Genomic DNA, 19360 nt, shown 5'->3' with positions numbered 1-19360 from the left:
AGGTCATTTTATGGAAGGACAATTTATAGGTAGTCACGCGTCTGCCACCGTGTCACAGCAGAAGTCCGAGCGCCAGTGCATTTAAACATTTTTTTTTGTTTATTTTTCAGCTAGTACGTGTAACGGAGATGCTTTAAAAGTACGCCGTAACGCTTTGACAAATAGGAAACCTGAAAGCGTAAGATGTTTGTTTTTTTTTTTGAGACAAAAACTAAGTGACAAGTGGGAAAAGCGATTACGCTGCTTTACGTGTATAGTGGGTAGCCTCTCGGAATCGCAACAATGTCTACAGAGCATTGGACAAACTAGACACAAATACGCAAAGACCCTTATCACGCCGTCTATAACATTCTCGAATAGTAATTTCTAAAAACGAAGTTGAACCCTAACTTGCGTAAATTATTCCCCCATGCATTTCGGTTGGTAACACAGAGGTGCGGATTTTTGGTAGTCTACGTAAATCTCCACCCGGTGTGGTTACCTCGGATTATGACTGCCGAAATTGCGCACGCGACAAGTGGAAAACCTGGCACCCCCTGTCGGTATAATTTGTGATCTTCAAATAGCGAACTGCGAGCGTCAACGACAACGACGATAGAGGGGACCACTGCATGCGCGAACTCGCGACGTTAGTCGATGCGCGGCTTGGAGAACTTGACGTTGTCAATGTATTTTATCGTTTCTTGTTTTTATTGTACACCTTTTTCGACCCACTTTTGCGTTCGGAACGTGTCGATTGGGTTATATCAATACGTCACGCTAGCGCTGCTACTCTGTCCATTGGTGTGCCGTTTGTTTTATTGTTTATTCTTCTATCTCTCAATAGTTTGTCGTTTGTCTCGAACTGCACAGAACTCAGCGAAATGCAACCGGTGCTCTATAGGATACGAAAGCTGTATTTTGAGTTGGATACGGATAGGCTGGGCAGACCACGACCCATGATGTTAACAACAACAACAGCCGCAATAATAACAAGGAACAATGTTTTGTTTAATGCCACTCGACGGGATAGCTTTCTCTCGATTCCTTCAGCCGCTCATGAGTGCGGTCCCTTTTTGCCACCATTTCGTCGGCTCAGCGGCACTGCCGTCATCCGAGCTTGCGTGTTCGTAACGCGCTGAAGTTCTACGGAGTTCCAGGGACTGAGTTATTATTCATGCGCCGCTGTTCCATTCAGCCGCCGTTCATATTCGGCCGAAAATTTCAATTGGTTATTATACGAGATACAGGGGACCAACTGAAGACGGAATGAGCACGCTGCAATCTATCTATATATGCGAGTATATACTGATATATTAATGTCAATTCTCTGCCGTCAGCTAGATTGATCTCCGCAACGGGAGGTCTTTACGTGGGCAAGTGGGTGGACGCGCGATTCATTCTCAGTTACTTAAAAAAGGTCACGAGCAAACAGGCTGTCGCACAGCCATTCAAGTCCTAGTCTCTACTAAAGGCGATGTGCCTGATGTTTGCGCCGGTCGATGCGAGGAACGAGACGGTAATCACGAAACTACAAAGCGGGAGATTGAGCTAAAAGGTTCATCGTGCAATCGCAGATAAAGCAGGAAAAGAGTATTGGGAAGTAACGAAGACAAATCAGATCGTACGAAAATTCTGCCGTACGGGTCGTCTAAATGTAATGGCGATGTGCCTAATCAGAAAAAAAGGGTTTGAGAAAAACAATAGCGGCGGATAAATATTCGGAGCAGAGCACCTGTGGTCCCGCCGAAATCAAACGGACGTAAACGCGCTGTGCAAGAGCCGTCGTAGCATTAGACGTTGTGTGGATTATAAGAGAATCCGGAAAGTAAAAGTTAGTAAATGAAAATATGACAAAACCTAACTTACTCAAGGGTTACAAACAGTTTTCATTGAATTTCTGCAGGAGCATGAGCCCAGTGCGTATTGATAAGAATCAGCCAAATTTGATCCAAGAAAATTTACCATACTTAGCAAAGATAAAAGTTGACGTTTCTCGTAATTCAGGGCCATTTTCATTTGCCGGTGAAGTTCTGATTTGCAGAGACAATATTAAACCATGCTATATATTAGATACTATGCCGCCTTCATCAGGCAGATGGGCAATGATACATATGTTTTGACGAGTATTTGGCAAATAGTAATATAAACCGAATTTTCGTTGGAAATGTTTAGTTATTATCGGTCATATGCTTAATGTACGAAGCGTTACATCACTAGTAATGGGGCATTTTCTATAGTACTTATTTGCAATGACTAAAGAGTTTCTTCTCAAACAAGTCTAACCGTTTTACGTCTGATTACGTGTCTATTCTTAAGGATTAATGCGTTTCCAGCCGCAGCTCGTTCACTGATTAACGAGTATGAGATCCACATGTAATAGAAGCCGTTATGGCATGAACTGTTTGTTTGGTCCCTTCGTGGAAAAAAAAAACAGAAACAGTTCACTAGTGCAAACAGATGATCACGCATTTCTAGCGTATTGCAGGTGTATACCTGTCAAAATTTCTTCTAAATTATCTCTCAAAGCTAAAAATCAGTATCAAGTTAACCAAAAAGCTGTTACTAAAAGGTGATCGTAAATAAACTTACATGCTTCTCAGAGCCGTATGCCATAGATAAACCTATTAGCTACCGTGTTAGCTCACCTGTTGATTTATAACGCACCTTATACTGCCCGCAAAATCGCCTTTCCCGCTGTCTGTAAACTCCCAACCTTAACTTCTGCCGCTGTCGACACCGACCATCTCTTCTACGGTAAGAAATGGAGAAGTGGATTTTAGAGTGATCACCTTGAAAGGATCAGCTTCAGGCCGCTGTTGCTGTTTCTGCTCAGCACCTTCAAGCAACGTCCAGTTCAAGAGGGCAGTTAGGGCAGACCCCCTACCGAAACGAGATGTTCTACCACCATCACCAGACCGGCTGACCCGGTCGCTCGTTCGCGGCAAAAACAATTTTTCCAGTTTCTAAAATTTGTCAAAATTTTCCGCCTTTCCGAACAGATAGTTCTATTTATAAAATAATAATATTTAATGCATTTTTTTTCTTCCCACTATGGCGCGCTGTGGCCATCCATCGACAGCCCTGAATAGCGAAGCGGTCCTTGTGTTTGTGTAGCGTATGGAAAAGATTCGTCTCGCTCAATTTTCTGTTTTGTCTTTTTAGTTTTGAAGGGAGAAAACGCGCGCGGAACAACGATTCGATACGACAGACGGAAAATAGATGGTGTTTATTGATACAATCACACCTCTTCTTTCACCGTTACGCGCTGCAGTCGCTGTGGTGGTGTTGTAGCCCCCCTAACACACACGCACGCACGCACGCATGCACGCACACATACATACGCACTACCTGGGACTGGCATCCAGTGAGGAAGGGAAGCTACAGAGGCTTCATCGGGTATGTCACACAACTTCACCAGAAACAAGGCGATCGCTCCGGGTCAACTGAATGATATATGGGCGTAGCGGGGACGGGCGATGCACGTAAATGACAATTGGGGTGCTCAGGTTTTTGAAGCAGTGAGGATTAGAAGAGCTGCTCCTGATCGAATCGCCTTGTTGGCAGCTTGATGTTACCGATTCGTCATGTTTTAGGTACTCACCAGTACTTCATGCAGCAGTGAGAACTGCACCAATAAGTAAGGTCTGATCAGTTACGTTCGTCAATTGCTGACTTTATTGGTTCTGATGTTACGTCAGGATGTATTCTGGGTCTTGCAAGCTGCACTCTTACGAATGTAAAATTTTATATAAGAAAAGTATCTATATGTAGATTTCTATTAGAAAAAACATATATAATATTTTTGTGAAAATTCTACTAGTACAAAAAGGTACTGGTAAACTTTGCTTAGGCCTGTAAAACTGCCTGCACGTCTTATTCTATGTAATTTTTTCCATAACACGAAAAGAGAATATATCTATAATATATCGATTATTTATAAAACTTCAAACGTTTACAGGTTTACACCTTATCTAGTTTATCTAAAACTTGTTTCAATAGATCAACCGAACACTTGTCGTAGCAAGCGTATATCTACAAGTAGGACAAAAATGCTGTCACTGCTTCATCGATTAGAAGTAAGGCCCTCTCGTGGACATAGGTTCGTATTAGGACCTCACTGAAATTCAATGCAATGTTATTTTTATGTCCGCTTTAGTTTCGGATATAGTTCTTCTACTCGCAAAATGTTTACTGCATAAACGATATCTCGCCAGCGCCATAATGCTGAGCCTATCGTGTTGTTAGTCGTAAATGTTAATCGAAACAAACGGACACCGGGAAACGGAACTTCCATTTTAGTATGTTAGACCTGTATTCTGTTCTGTTATATATATATATATGCGTCCATAAAAATAATATAGCTAGATGTATAGTTAGTTTATCGCCATTGTATTTGAACGATGTTAAAACAGCGACTTTCATACTGTTACTGTCAATTTATATTTTTATGTTACATTTTAATAAACGCTTGATTCGATAATATGCTCATGGACAGTCTGGACTAAAAAATCTATAACGTCGCGCTGTTTTACGCATAAAAACGCAACGTATTCGATAGCCAGATTTACGTTTCGACGATCGGCTCTCTTTCAGAAGCAGTACCCAGTATTTTCGACATTGGCGACAGCGGGTTCTCGTCCGATCTGTTGATCTGCCTGTCGGAACCGAACGAACGCAAAGTTGAAAAACTTTTGTTCAGAAGCAGATCTTTTCCAACGCAGAGGATTCGCTCGACCGAAAAGATGATTGAAACGATCTAGCAGGAACTTACGAACGGCTGAACACGTTCCGAAAACCAACAATCGGATCAGACAATCAACACTTCGAATAGTAAGTTAAATATTTAAGAGTTTACTAATACGCCAACTACTTATACGTACGCAGAGAGCTGATTGGTGTCTTATTCAGTTCTGAATAACCTGGCATTCGATCAGTAAAGTCTGATTTTTCATACCAGTCGTGTTCCTGTTCCAGTGGAAGTAAGCAGTATCTGTTTATAGACTTGAAACGTTTCTATCTAGAATGGAGATCTGATATTTGAGTAAATTTTTAGTAATTTAGCTAGTAGATTAAGCGTTCGGCTCTCCGAAACAGCTGATGCCATAGCGATAGCTAACCAATAGTCCTGACCTAGTAAAGGTTGCCTTGGTAGTTAGGCCTGCAAATAATAGCGAAGACCCAAGTTATGTTTATTAGCGTAATCAGGTAGAATAATGACCTAAAAAGCCAGACTGCAGATCGAGGCAGAGAAGTTACCTAAGTCCAGCCTTCAGAGGGAAGGCCCCCGTTCTGACTAACAAGTGATAAAAAGAAATTTTATAAGATGTCGACTGCGCCCAACACCGAATGTTTTACGTACAGCCGATCCGCTTTATCACAACCTTTTTTCAAATAAAAATTAATACGGAAGTAGTTGCGCATGCAGTGAGTGGCAGCGTACTGACGCATATGCCCCATCATACCTTTTGAGATCCCAACCTGAAACGGTGCTACAATCCATTGGCAAGTCGTTTAGATGAAAAACAATGGAAAATCCTATTTGCCAGAAGTGAAACTATCGGCAATTTATCCAAACCCTATCGAAACAATTTGCAATGATCTTGTTTATAATATCAGTCTAGATAATTGGCAGAAAATGATATATGCGGACGAAATGCCACCAGGTTTGAAGCGTCATGTGTGAACATTTTCCATAGACATAAAGCAGAAACACTTTGTACGAAAATTATTTGTTCGTAAAATGTTACATTGGATACAATGCTAATTAAACGGGTGCCGAAATACCCAAGCAGAACGAATAGCAACTCATACGTCTTATGAGAGATAACAACTCTCAAAAAAAAAATACCGCGACACAAGTTCAATCCCCAGTTGACGAGATCGGTCCCGGATCCCGTCGATGTGAAGATAAACAATGTTAATCGTTCGCTTGCGTCTCTGATCGACTTTGCTGACGTGTTTTTCTGGATTAACTTCTCAATTGAACGATCATCGTGAACTCAGTGATAATCGTTATCGTCATGATAATGTTTTTCATGTCTTGCGTCTGCTACCTAAGCCGTTAGGCATTACTTCGGACGGCCGATTGTTTCCAGCGGAAAAAAACGGGATGTGTTTACGTCTGGATTCAGAACGCATGCTAAGCATAGCATTATCCGATGCTTAGGATACGTTTTATCACGGGGACGCACTTATGACGCTGAACTGTTTACAGCAGTCGTCTCATCAACGCGAGCTCAGAACCGATAATCAGAACTGACTGCCGCACCGATAATTATTCTTTAATTTAAAAAGAACGCCTTTTATCGAGTGACTTCAACGCGTACGTATAGTAGTTCTCAGTATAAGAAATATAAGAGGCGCAACGACGTTTGATAGAGGAGATTATTTGGAAAAGAAAAAAGAAGAAGAAGAAGAAATTAATTTGTCAGGCTCGGCACTGAATGGAGAAAAGCTTATGTTCATTTGTTGTCATACAACAATCGTTCTATGACAATGAACGTGTAAAAAAAAAGAGCAATAATAGGCGTACGTGTAGTGGAAACGGGTTCGAGTTGTTAAAGCCTTTCCTAGTTATCTATATGGCATAAGGTGCCTGTAATCGGTTTATTCTTCGTAGCTGCAGAAAACCTAGTTCAAATAGATGTCTTTGTTAAAAGGAATGATAGAATTCGTTCGAGGTCGTTGTTCTGCAAATAGCGAGCCTAGCAATCAGAGCAAAGCTAAATTGATTAATATACTAACGGAATACTATCGGCAGAGAGAAAACATGGCGGGCTGCCGTGTCAAGTATTCCCTAATTATAGTTTGAACGCCTCAGCCTAATTAATACGCATCCCTTTGAGGCTTTTGGCATAGCAGTCAGAAGTAATGAAATAACGCCGCTGACCCAACCGTCGGCTGAAGGTTCCGATGAGAATATCATCTGATTATTATTGATCGACATTAGCTGTCAGAATATGTCTGAACAGCTGGTATGTTTCCTTCTTTCATTTAAATCCCAGAAAACAGATGTTCTCTGTCTAGCTATGCTGGCTATACGACCCAAGCGTGCAGCGTCTAGCTCATCATAGTAAGTTCATTGCATGTGGAATATATGCAGAAAAGCATAATTTGCCCTTTCGAGGTCAGTATTATATAGTTTCCACAATGGTGGCACTTTTGCCCAGCAACAAATTTTCGTTGTGTTGTTGTTTCATTGTTCCTTTTTTCATTCACTTCTCTAATAGCATTTATTTAGAGAAGAAAAAAACAATATCCATCTTATAGTATTGTAGGAAATGTTCACGCTTAGATCTATCCGTAAACGGATATTGCCCAACGGTTAATACGATTTGTTTTTCGCGTGGTACCCTGCTAATTTTTATCGTTCTTCGACCATCTCCAATAGCTTATTAGTAGACAAAAAGGCAGCCGTCAATTGAATAGGTCCTCTTCACCCGGCATCGCTTTGCGCTTCGGAGAAAAAGTTTACAGAACACAATAGAATACGTCGTTGAATGTTTCACCCCCCAAATAAAAACTATCTAGATCTATACGTGTTGGCGTATATATCATGTTTGTGTGTGTGTGTGTGAGCGTACACACTCATCCAGCAACGCGTTTCATTAAACGTCGGGGTTTACGGCAAACTGACGCCCGCTAGGTGGAGCTATTACGGCGGTCTATTAACGCGTTCTATAGCATTGTCTGTGTTAGGCTTCGTTCAAAAGAGAAATGGCGGATTGATCACACCTGAAAATGAGTCTATTCTGGGCGCGGTGCGTGACCCGGCGTGATCCGAAGGCACGCAGGCGACGCAAGGTTTCATTTCGACTTCGCTACAGTGGCTGAGAAAGACAGAAAGCACAGATGCGTCCTGATTGCACCCACTCGTAGCAAAGGTGGCTCGACGTGCTATGAATCATATGCTACAATCGTGCTACGTGCTACAATCGAAGCGTCGTATTTACTGTTATTTCGGTTACACTGGGTTCAATAAGCGTACGAACTTCTTAAAGTTGTTATTAGGTTTACTTTTGAACAATTTTTGCAGTTTGGTCTATGCACGGAACTTCGAGGACAGCGCCACATATATATATATATATATATATATATATATATATTGGTGTGTCAAGCAATGAAAAGTGTATAGATCTCTGTTCTATCATTTTTCACTTATCTTATTAAGCTGATAAGGAACGTAATACATACTGAAAGTACCTATTAGGCATAAATGTATATTTAGTAATCCTTCATTCCAATCAAAGAATTAAATATAGCATAATATTATATACATAAAATAATCAGAGAAAAAAAATTGGACTCAAATAGAACGATCATTGTCATTCGACGATTAAGCAGACCCGTATTCAGATCAGGGCCACTGCAGGCTCCTCGTCGAATCTCCTACCTGTTGGGCCCGGAATGACGGTATCTTGCGCTCTCAATTGCGCTACTACTGTTGTGCATCCAGTTGAAACTGCTAAAACGACTCTATGGTAAGCCTCACTATTGTCGGTTAATGGTGAAGCACAAAGGGCAAAAATACGCTCAGCCCACGACGTCATATTCCGCTACGTTAATATACATAATACGTTAATATGTCAAGCCAATATGGCAGCTGCGACGGATACCGACAAACTGCGAATCGAGAGAAGATCTTTGTTCAAGTTATGGGAAGATCGTTAAAATTATTGCTTGTTTTGCTATTATTAGGCCACTTTTACTCTGATCCCTCGCGATTTTGCGGACTATTTAATAGAGACACAAACAGATGTATTCATACACAGACGGACACACAAACGATGCTCACAGTGTCTAATGACGATCAGGTCAGTCAAGTGTCGGCTAGCAGAATTGTTCCACCGAGTAAAGGCGATGTATATACGTACATATGTTACGTGTAATGTCGTCAATCTATATCGATATCATTGTAGCAAAGAAATTCTAATATACCATTGTACAATAGCCTGCTACCGCTCGCTTTTGTGGCAGGGATAAATGATAAGCTGTGATATTTCTCACTGCATATAAATTTCTGCTGATAAACTTTGTTCACAATGCAGCATATAGGGAATAGAATTGAGCAGACAGCTGAATACGGCAAGCTCTTCTTGATGGGCTTTTTTTTTCCCCATAACAATGAACTGAATCGCATTTTATACTAAATGTTGGACCTGAGTGAGTATTTGTGGTCGAAAACTTAACGCACTATGTTTGCAGATGTTCGTCCTGTATAAAATACAACGAAACGTAAAGCTAGACGTAAAATTCTTGCATTACTTTGTATAGAGCCTTCATCACGTGCTGACGGCTATTTCGACTCTTCTGAGAGGCGTTGCTTGGGCATATTTGGACTTGCCTTGCGCCTACTGGCAACTCTGAATCGATAACAATTATATTTTGTATGTATTAGATGCTTTATATATATATATATATATATATATGTATATTTAGTCAGGCTGTGTATGGAGAGATGGTAACATGTTATTGATGTTAGATTTCCAGTCGGGGAAATGTCTCATTGAGGATCAAATCTGCTTTATACAGCTTTTGCAATGTTATGGAAATTATGTGGAGTTTCTATTAAGATGATATTAGTCTGCGGAACTTGTTCGGATATATTGTTCAGATCTGATGCTCTAAGATATTACAGGGCAGGAAAACAATAAGGGCAAACACACTAAGAATAGACATGACACTAATTCAACGGTCAGTTCAAGTTATTCGCTAATTACCTATTGGTCCACTTCAAAAAAGTCAGTCTGACCCATTTTGAGTGTAGCCAGCCTCTTTAATGCACATGTTTCCCTCAAAAAAAAACCCAATTGTAAGCACACTTCACTTCCGGACACTTGATACTTAATTAACATCTGCTGTTAAGCGATATCCACTAACGTTTGATTCTCTGCCGACACATGTTATACGCTGGACCACAACTAGGCCATACAGAAAAAAAAAAAAAAAAAGGCGCACATCGAAGCAAACAGGTGGACAGACGTTCGTTTCCGGTGATTTACGGAGCGAGTCGTGTACAATCGCGACTGACATAGGACAGGCCTAAACTGGGTCTACGACCAAAACTGGCCGCTGTTAAGTGTCAATGAACCGCAATCAAGCGAAAAACGGCAGTTCAGCTTTCCCCTCTGTCGTCTGGATCTTGTGACTGTCGGGTTGCGAAACCCACAAAAGCAGTGTATTTTCATGAAGACAAAACATAAACTATCCGTATATCGTGTCTCTATAGTAATATCCTGTTCGCATGTGAAGCTCAAATCAACAACTCTCAACAGAGCAGACGTTCCGGGAAGATACTATAATCGAATATGATAACGTTGTGCTATGGTAGCTGAGACACGCCGCGTGCTTACTGATGTTGTGATATTAATTGTTGTTCTTGCTCTGCGTATATATTCTTGTGCCAGAATAACCGCCCACCTCGAACCAAAGAACTGCCTCCTCTAAAATTCTACGAAAATACCCTTGCTACATCTAGGCCAAAACGCCATATTGTCGTCGTATTGACGTAGCGTGATCCTTGGCATTTGTTCAATTGTTCTTCGATGCCCAGAGATAACTTCCTCTTTTATCTGTAAACCATATTTCAACACGACGTTTAGAGATGTCTTTGTTCGGCTTAGGATAACGAAGCCAGCTTCGATGGTCGTGAATTTCTAACAAACTTGGGTACGTTTGAGAGCTTATCAGTTGTGTACATGCAGGATCATTCAAAATATTCTCCAACGCGCCAATATCCATTAGTCTAAGTAGCATAGCGGTAGACAAAGTCCATGAAACATTTTTTGTAAATCAGACAACGACTTCATAGTTTCCTTTAGCAAAAAGCTATTTTTATCTTATATACGTCCATATATGTATATTTCCCAGCAGTGCTGTCGATGCGATCGTTCCTTGACGTAAATGTCCATGAGCTTTGTCCGTTCGACAGATCCCGAGCGACAAATAAATGACGTTCCTGATCTGCCGGCGACGTCCGACGTGAACGAAGCCTATTGACATTGCACAAAAGAAAACGAGGGCCGAATTTACAGTGCGTACAGTGGGGCAGTCGTATTGCTTTTCGTTATACTTTCATATTGAGTAGGAGCGTATTGGAAGCATGTAAAGTACACTTTTAAAACTCTACATCTATAACTATCTAAACTATAATAGATACGTAGTCTTTGACAGAGATCAGACAATACATTACAAAGAATTTTCTTAGAGCTACACGACAAGTATTCTTACACAGGCAAACAACTTTATAACTTCTTTTCTATTAACTAGACGTTCATTAGGAGGTCGAAAAAGAGCGCAGGATTAGCAAAAGCCACGGGCACTAAGGCCAGCAACTATCGTCATTTGCCGATTGCTAAACTCTTCGTGTGCGATATCACGTGGCCCACTCGTTAAGTCTTCGTTAAAATACTCTCAGGTTGCAGTTTCCTGCCGCAAGACTTGCTACGACGATGTCCTCGTAAGTAGCTGTGCAGTTCCATGAAACTCCTGCCTTTAGCTGTAAGGGACGGTGTAGCTCGCCGGTTTCTTGGGCAAGGCAAGCGTTTCTTTAAACGTCAAAGTGCCGCTGAAGCCGCTGAAATTGCCTACGCAGGATTCGCGGTAATAAAACGGTTTAGCCTAAAAGTGGCTAGAGCGATGTTCTTATAATTTTTTCTTTGTCTTTATTACGGACATCGCATGCGAACTTCCAGCTTTAGAACGCCCATTGTATACAAAAACCTTAGCGTAAATGTTATAGACGAGATGATTATTTTTGTATGTAGTGCCTAAGGATTATGATATATATTTAGAGTTAACACACACACCCGTAAACAATTTATGACGCTTAAAAGGATCACGATTTTGTTTACTTCCTCATGATTTCAACCATTTGTTATTACGTGTTGTTTCTCCTGTATATGAAACAAATCATCTATCGTCTAACTTAGCAACTTTGTTCCGCTTGACAAAAAACTTCACAGAATTATATGAACCAAAGTCGTAACACGTACTTCTAGAAGCTATCCCCGACTTATACAAGTACTATATGTCGTCGTGAATTTTAGGTTTCTTTGCCGCAACCATTATTGTTTGAGCAGTATAATTTATAGGATGTCGGTAGAATTTAACATGTTCGACATGTTCGTACCTGAACCCCAAGGGCTTAGAAAGCCTGATCTGAGACCTACTTCGAAGGTTTCTCTTATTATATTTTCGGCTGTCAACGAGTGTTACATATTAAATCAAGAAACTACAATTAGTCGAAATAGACTTTATTAAATATATACACATACATTCTCACAAGTCGCCCCTTAATAAAAAGAAGATTTATTCACTACTGTTTTATCCATTCTTATAAACAATCGTTGGTTCGCCAACACTTAATCAGTCTACATGTGCGCAACTGCCTGAAGAAAAACCATGGGAAGGTAGGACCATTTCGCATTGGCCAGTACATTCCTGCAAAACGATATATCTACTATTATTATTATTATTATTATTATCATTGTGTTCGTTTGCGACACTGGCATTTGGCGGTAGTGAACTTTATACCGGACCGCCGAGGTGTTTTGCAGTTAACAAACAATATTTACGTAGGGAAACTCAGATGAAGACATGCCCTTCGAGCCTCGTTGTTCTTTGTGCCTTCTCGGCACCCGCAAGGCTTTTCAATTCTTTCTCACACTTACATATTTCACAGTTATTAGCGCCTCGTGTCCGACAAGCGAGAAGGACCAATGTTTCTTTTTCAATTTATGCACGCATATGTGGTCGGAAATGATGGCGCCCGTGATAGCATCCACGACGAACGATGGAGCTCTAGTAAGTATCTCGTGTTAAATGGCTTTGTTTGTGGTCGGTCCACTAATGGACAACGAGTTTTTGTTTTGTAAATGAGACGCCAACGGATTATTCATCTACCAGACTACAGACAGGTCGCATGATAAGTCCTATGAACTGCCGTCTTTTTTTTTGATCTATCTGCCCTATCTGGAGTATGCCGCCTCTTTAGATGATAGCGTAAACATGAAATGACTGTGGTTTCGTTAAGGTACGAAGTTTCCCACGACGTCCGTTGCTATTAGTTAGTTTCTGTCTAGTTTTGAGGACAAAATGTTTGTCTTTGCTGGAAGAGAAAACTGTGAATTTTTTTTAGCTATTTTTTTCTATAGCGTACAGAGCATATGTAAAATTTACAACACATTGAATTCTGTAGCTTAATGGCAGCATCAATAATATTCAATTTCTGCAATGCGTAGAGGTGCATCCTATTTTATCAGGGGAACAAGATATCCGGCAGGAGATGCTACACTGGATAAATAAATGACACTATATTTGCTTTTACCTGAGGTAACGTTGCTCTTTTGTGCTAACACCTATGTAAATCGGCCTAACAAATTTGTTTAGACATATCTTCGTTGTCACATAGTGTACTCACGAAACAGGAGTTAGCAGGTCTCCGTCGAAGAGATGTATGATCGCACGCCCTCCTCTAAAACAAGCTAAAATAACATTTGCAAACAGGAGGATTCCATGTAGCCGAAAAGGCAACCTTGTCTTTTCTATCGTTAAATACGAAACTGCTTCGCGCCATTTTTAACGACCATACCTCGCAATCATATACTATGGGATAATAAATAAAATGCAACGTTTCACGCCCATTCTATGCCAAACAGAAGCATGCACAGATTACAAGCCAACGCAGAAGCGGCACAATTTGAACTCATAAAAATGTATTCTGTTACAAAAGAAAATAAAACATTATTGCTATCGTTGTTTACTGTGATCAACAATGACGGGATCGAGCTATATGGAAGCACGGATATACCATTCAACTCTCAAATGAAACCATTCAACAATACGACATGTGGGTCAATATATCTTGAGATAACCAGAGCACTCCAAGAATCATCCGATTAATTCTACATATGAGGGGAAAGCAGTGTTACAATGAGTTTTGTTATTTCCTCCATGTGTGAAATGGTTACATTCCTATGACACCGTCGCGCTTCGAGCTTACGGGTGTCCTCAGCTGGAGGATCTGTTCACCGCGTACGTGCTCTTCTTCGCCTAGGTCCGCAACCTATAAATAAATCAAGCTTGTCCATAACTCACAATCGCAGTAGGCGTATCGCCATATTTCAGCAACGATGTGATAGCAGGGCACGGGCGAGGCCAAAGGCTTTGCACCAAAGAGTCGTAACTGGCTACCTGAACGTATCTTGGCATCTACGTTTTTTCCTGCTAAAGGAGATTAGTCTAGTCTATGCGAGAATTTATATCATCTTAGCGCTACACAGGACAAACGCGACTGCATAAAAAATGGGTTGTTTGCAGCAATGCCATTGGTAGAACAGAGCAAACTAGCGGAAAGGTCCCATCGGACCTGACTTAGAGCTCTGTCTAAGCAAATAGAAGATGTCACCCTAGTAGAGAGTTTAGCATTTCTCAATGCCAGTCCATAGCTACTTTGCCCACGTTTAATGTCTTTCTGATGAGATTTCAAGTTCGTCCATGCGAGAAAAAGGGGCAATAAGCATAGCGGTGGGTAGTGAATGACGTGAATGGCTGTTTTTATCAAATGTGCGTCAAAGACTTTCCAAACCCTTTGCTATGGGTCGAGAGCATCTTAACAGTTTTGCCCCTATGAGACTATAAAAGCTGAAGATGAGAGGATATTAAATGATTTCGGCACGACAGATCTCATTGGACGTTGAGGCAGTTTCAGGACGTTAGAGAGTTTGCATGGACGCTAAACAGCAGTTCGTATTAGGGCATCTAACATATTCTATCTCAAAGTAATCTGTGTGTACATTTATAAGAGGACATGATTTTTAACATAGATAGTTTTTATCACTCGTGGTACAGGGTGGCAAGAATACCGGTAAAACACATTTGACCTAAGGTTCCAAAGGACAAATCAGCCTTATAGCAATCCAATCCATTTTTTTTAGAAGGCTTTTAGTGAGCAGACCTTCGTCTCTTTCGTTGTATTAATTAAACATAATTTATATTGTCCTAATCTTAAGATAGCCACTCGTTTGACCTCTAAATCACTGGCTTTATCAGGAAAAACACGAACATATTAAGTTCGCGCTCTGCAACCGGCCATTCTTCTAATCTAATCTTTGAGATCCAATCTTTTGTCTCTGCCCGGTAGTATCAGGTAATAAGAAAGGATACATTAGGCGCACGTGCCTCGGGCATGCCGCTAACCTAATTACGAGGTTCAGGAAGATCAAATCTTTAACATGAACACATTCGTATACATGAGAGGAACTCATATATTATAGTTGTGCATACTCGGGGCTCTAGCCTAGAGATCGAACGAAAATTTACTAAGCCAATGGCAATAACGTCGCAGCCATTCAGAGGAAACAACGCTAACAGGATTGCTGAGGCCTGCAGGTCACTAAGGTCAATCTACATTATGATACACGGGGGGACTGGACCGAGTTTAATTCCAACTAGTATTTTCATGTACACATACATTTTCTAGTCGCTAAATAGCCTTTAAAGGAGGTTGGCGCAGGTATCTGACATGTCTTAAACAAACGTCATCTGGTACGCAACAATTTGTTATCCAAGCTCAACAAAATATATTTATTCCATAGCGACGTGGCAACATAGTACGACTAGAGTAACTATTTTGTAAGACCGGAAACGTTATTTTTCAGTTATTTAACAATTTCCTTATATGTATATGTATGTAAGTGTTGAGCGTTCTCAGCGCCGCTTTATTAGAAATGTTTGCGTACACAAATAAGCGTATTACAGCTTTGTCCTGGTAGACAACGATAGATAGATCCACCAATCCAGTCGCACGTTACGTTTGCCCGCGAAAGGGCCATGAGTAACGTGGGCTTCTTTTGTGGAGGTGAGAAACGTATTCTTTGTACCTGTAAACCTGTGCGTATATCCGCAAGAACGGTGGTCTCTCATGACCTATCCAGTTATCTTTTCCGCAATCAAACGTTCACAACTGCCCTTTGTAGGAAAGAGCAACACTGTCGACACCCCCCAAAAGTACAGTGTATGGTTCAAACGTCATTTTTCTCGAAATCAAAAATAGCAGGAGCATTTCGCCGACGTAAGATGAGGTTTAGCAACGTTTCACACTTCATTAACTAACAACGAAGATAGCTCGAATACGTAGCGTTTAGCGATGTCATAAGAAAACAACTGACTTGCCATGTGTTATATTTCTCTAAATACAAAACATACACAGAACAGACCCTCCGAGTAGGGGCAAACACGCCCTCATCCACTACACATAGGAGAGAGTTAGGAAAAATGCAATTTTCGTTGACGTCAACAATATTTCGTAGAATTGAATGACCTATAGTTGTTATTATTATATTACATTGGCAACAAACAAAGCAACCCAGTTTTATTTGCTCGACCAGGTCGAATTTTAGCATACCTCTGTTTAGTCAATTCTGCCACAAGTCCCAGTGGCGACGGCGAAAGCGGTACTATTTGTTGTTAGAATTGGGCGTTCACTAAGATACATTATACAGTGTTGAAGTAATAAGTGTATCTTCGAACAGTGTGAAGTGTCTTCAGGCACACACAAGCGCGGATACCGACCCCGACCGGCACCACCGTAGGACCGTGATGACACTGACTGAAAAGTGTCGTCAGTACTCAATTGTGGTACGCTGTTTGCTGAAATTGAAATCATCTGTCCGTGGGAGGCCGATAAAAGAGGTCTCCATTTTTCATTCGCTTTGCGATTTGCAGTGATTCGCAAGGGAACGGGATACCGTTTTTTCGTATGTTGTGTTAGTGGCGTTGATGCTGACGATTAGGCACAGTAAGAAAATTTTCGGCAGCATCACCTGTATCGTCTAGTTTTTCTTTACCATTGGTCATTTTCACGGCACGGATGGGTAGTTATTATGAAGTCCAATACATAATACGTGACATCTGTGCGGCTGTACGATTTGACTTGGTGGTAGACACGGATTCCACCGCCTCTTCAAGGAGAAGAAAACAACCTACCTCTGTGAACTCTTGATCCGGTCGTTGAGAAAGCCTGTGTTCAGCAGAGAGTCTTTTCTCATTAATGGAAAAAAAGGGCCTTAGGTCAAAGGCTCGCATCGTGTACAGGCTTGTCGGGAGAGATAATGTTCATTCAGCCGGCCAGATATCGTACACCCTGATAGAAAAAAAAAAACAATGAGTTGAATAGCTCGAAGAGTGAAAGCTATTTCGTTGCAATCTGTTCGAGAAGCTATAATACCGTATGTGTATTCTAATGAAACGATGTGCTAATATTGCGGAATCAATCGACAGTCCAGATGTGCCATTTAGTGTCACAGTTAGATATAGGTGCGTGTCAATGGTCCAACTACAGAACGTCTGCTGTAGAACTATAGCGCGGATAAAATTAAAGGCGTTCGAAACCGGTCATTCACAGACCTGCTGAGCGGAGCCTACCGACAGGTGCTAATACTGGTTCAATTAACAGTCGTCCCAAGTGCGGCTAGATAATAACAGATGAGGGTATTAGGAACAACTTGTCTTCTTCCATTTGAGCTATATATTCACAACAACTAATTTTGCTATTACTATAATTTGTAACAGTGATAGGTATATATATCATGTTCGATATCGTTATGCTGGCTCCGGTTGTAGTCGTCTGAAAGACTGTAATAACATTGTCTCTTGTGCCGTAGTTGAGGGTTCTGGCGGCGCTTCGGGCTAGGTTTTTCTAGTATCGCGGTGGCTGACCGCCGTGGTGATCCGTCAAAGGCGGGGCAGCACAGAGCTGACGAGCAGCGAGGGCTTGCAGACGGAAACCTATCGGCATAAATCGTATATGGTTAAGCCACTGTGCAATTCTCCTTAAAGGCAACGCCCCCCACGATTATCCAGACACGACGCCATCTATGAATCGCTCACTTATTCCTTGCGACGAAAGAGCATGTCGATCGGGCTGTTTAGCAAAGTAACCTACAGGCCGATAGGTCACGCAGTTCGTGCCATGCGAATCAATGTATGAGATATGATACGCCGACGATTAATGAAACCCTTGCTTTTTCAGTATGCTAAATCAGTTGTTTGCTGGCCGTGCTTAAAGGATTTCTTGTGTGTAAGTACTCGATTAGGAAATATTTTGTGGTCCGGAACGACGAACTTTATGGGAGGGTATGGGAGAAGTTATGGGAGGTATACGTCTGCAAGGGTGAAGAATCGATTGCAGCCTGCATACATTTAAACCAGTTATTCACACTATCTCTTTCGAAGTTATCTCTCTCACTTTTAGGTGTCGTAGTTTGGATCCTGCTCTGTTATATCTATAGACAGAATATCATTGAGGAGTACAAGAATAAGGAAGCTGCTTGGTTACAAGAGGGATGGTTAATATCGACTTTCTATAGTTTCCCGCTTAGCAAATTATAAGAGCTGATATTTTCTAGTCTGGATAATATACTCAGTCACTATTCTCTCGCTATTGGACAGCTGTACCGTGCAAAACCGCGAGAACAAATATCATTCATCATCAGACCGATGCGGGTATAGCTCGGGTCATCGGTCGCTACTACTGACTGCTGCTGCAATCGACGAACCAACGAGGCCTATTTGTGCGAAATAGCGCACCGTTCACTCCGATTGCGCCTCCATTTCAATCCCATACGTCCACTACATAGTGTGACAGTGGGCGAGCATAACAAAAGTCTGAGGGCTGCCGTTGACGATTACGGGCATTGTTCTTGCAAATCTGTGTGAATGCCAAAAAGTGGCTTAGGACCATCGAGCCATTCAACAGAGGAAATATTAGAAAAACTAACAATGTTACGGGTCCAATATAGGTTGGGTCCATAAGTAACCTCTGGGCGAAAATGTGGGCAGATGAAAAACAATGCTACGAAGTGGTAGCTCTTAATCTCGTCCACAGTTCGGCTGGAACTAAAGGTCTCGTTCAAAGACGAAAAAAAAAAGGAAGAAGACCGAACGAGAGTCCTGTTAGGGCGTTAGCATTGAGTGGGTTTTGTAATGGATTCAGGTGACAACACTGCTCGAAGACTGACAGCTGTAGGCTAGGTGTTTCAGCCTAAAGCGTTTCTACGAATCGCCGTTGTTTCAAGCGACTCTGCGGATAGCGTGAGCTTCCCATGGTGTTGAACCCTAGAAACGCACATGATTGAAAGGAAATATGTCCTGCAACAAGCAGCTTTTCATCGTTTAGTCTGTTTATTTCTATCTAGCTCAACGGCAAGTGTCACTGCTGTTAATTTGGTCAACAAAGAAAGTTTTTTTTTATTAATCAATTCGTATGTAGATAGCGCGCGAAGATAACTAATAATGAAGTGTCAGTGAGTAATCAACTTGACGAGCTTGACAATATCCTTGGCTCTAGCAAGCCTCACGTATCGCAAATATATATATA

At 41.3% G+C, this 19360-nt stretch overlaps 1 long non-coding RNA gene across 1 annotated transcript in view; it reads right to left on the bottom strand.

Annotated features, from left to right (window-relative positions):
• Window positions 1-12229: 12229 nt before the first annotated feature.
• The window catches only part of LOC147755827 (uncharacterized), a 13282-nt gene continuing 6151 nt past the window's right edge, over window positions 12230-19360 (bottom strand). The window contains exons 3-4 of the long non-coding RNA XR_015326212.1: window positions 16969-17125; window positions 12230-12423 (exon numbers count right to left, since the gene is read on the bottom strand). This is a non-coding gene — a long non-coding RNA (uncharacterized LOC147755827). The remainder of the gene's footprint in view (window positions 12424-16968; window positions 17126-19360) is intronic.

The sequence above is a fragment of the Varroa destructor genome, unplaced genomic scaffold (genome assembly GCF_002443255.2).
Source record: "Varroa destructor unplaced genomic scaffold, Vdes_3.0 BEIS01000004.1, whole genome shotgun sequence".
In the NCBI taxonomy this organism is placed as follows: domain Eukaryota; kingdom Metazoa; phylum Arthropoda; class Arachnida; order Mesostigmata; family Varroidae; genus Varroa; species Varroa destructor.
This window is presented reverse-complemented; position numbering and strand designations above follow the sequence as displayed.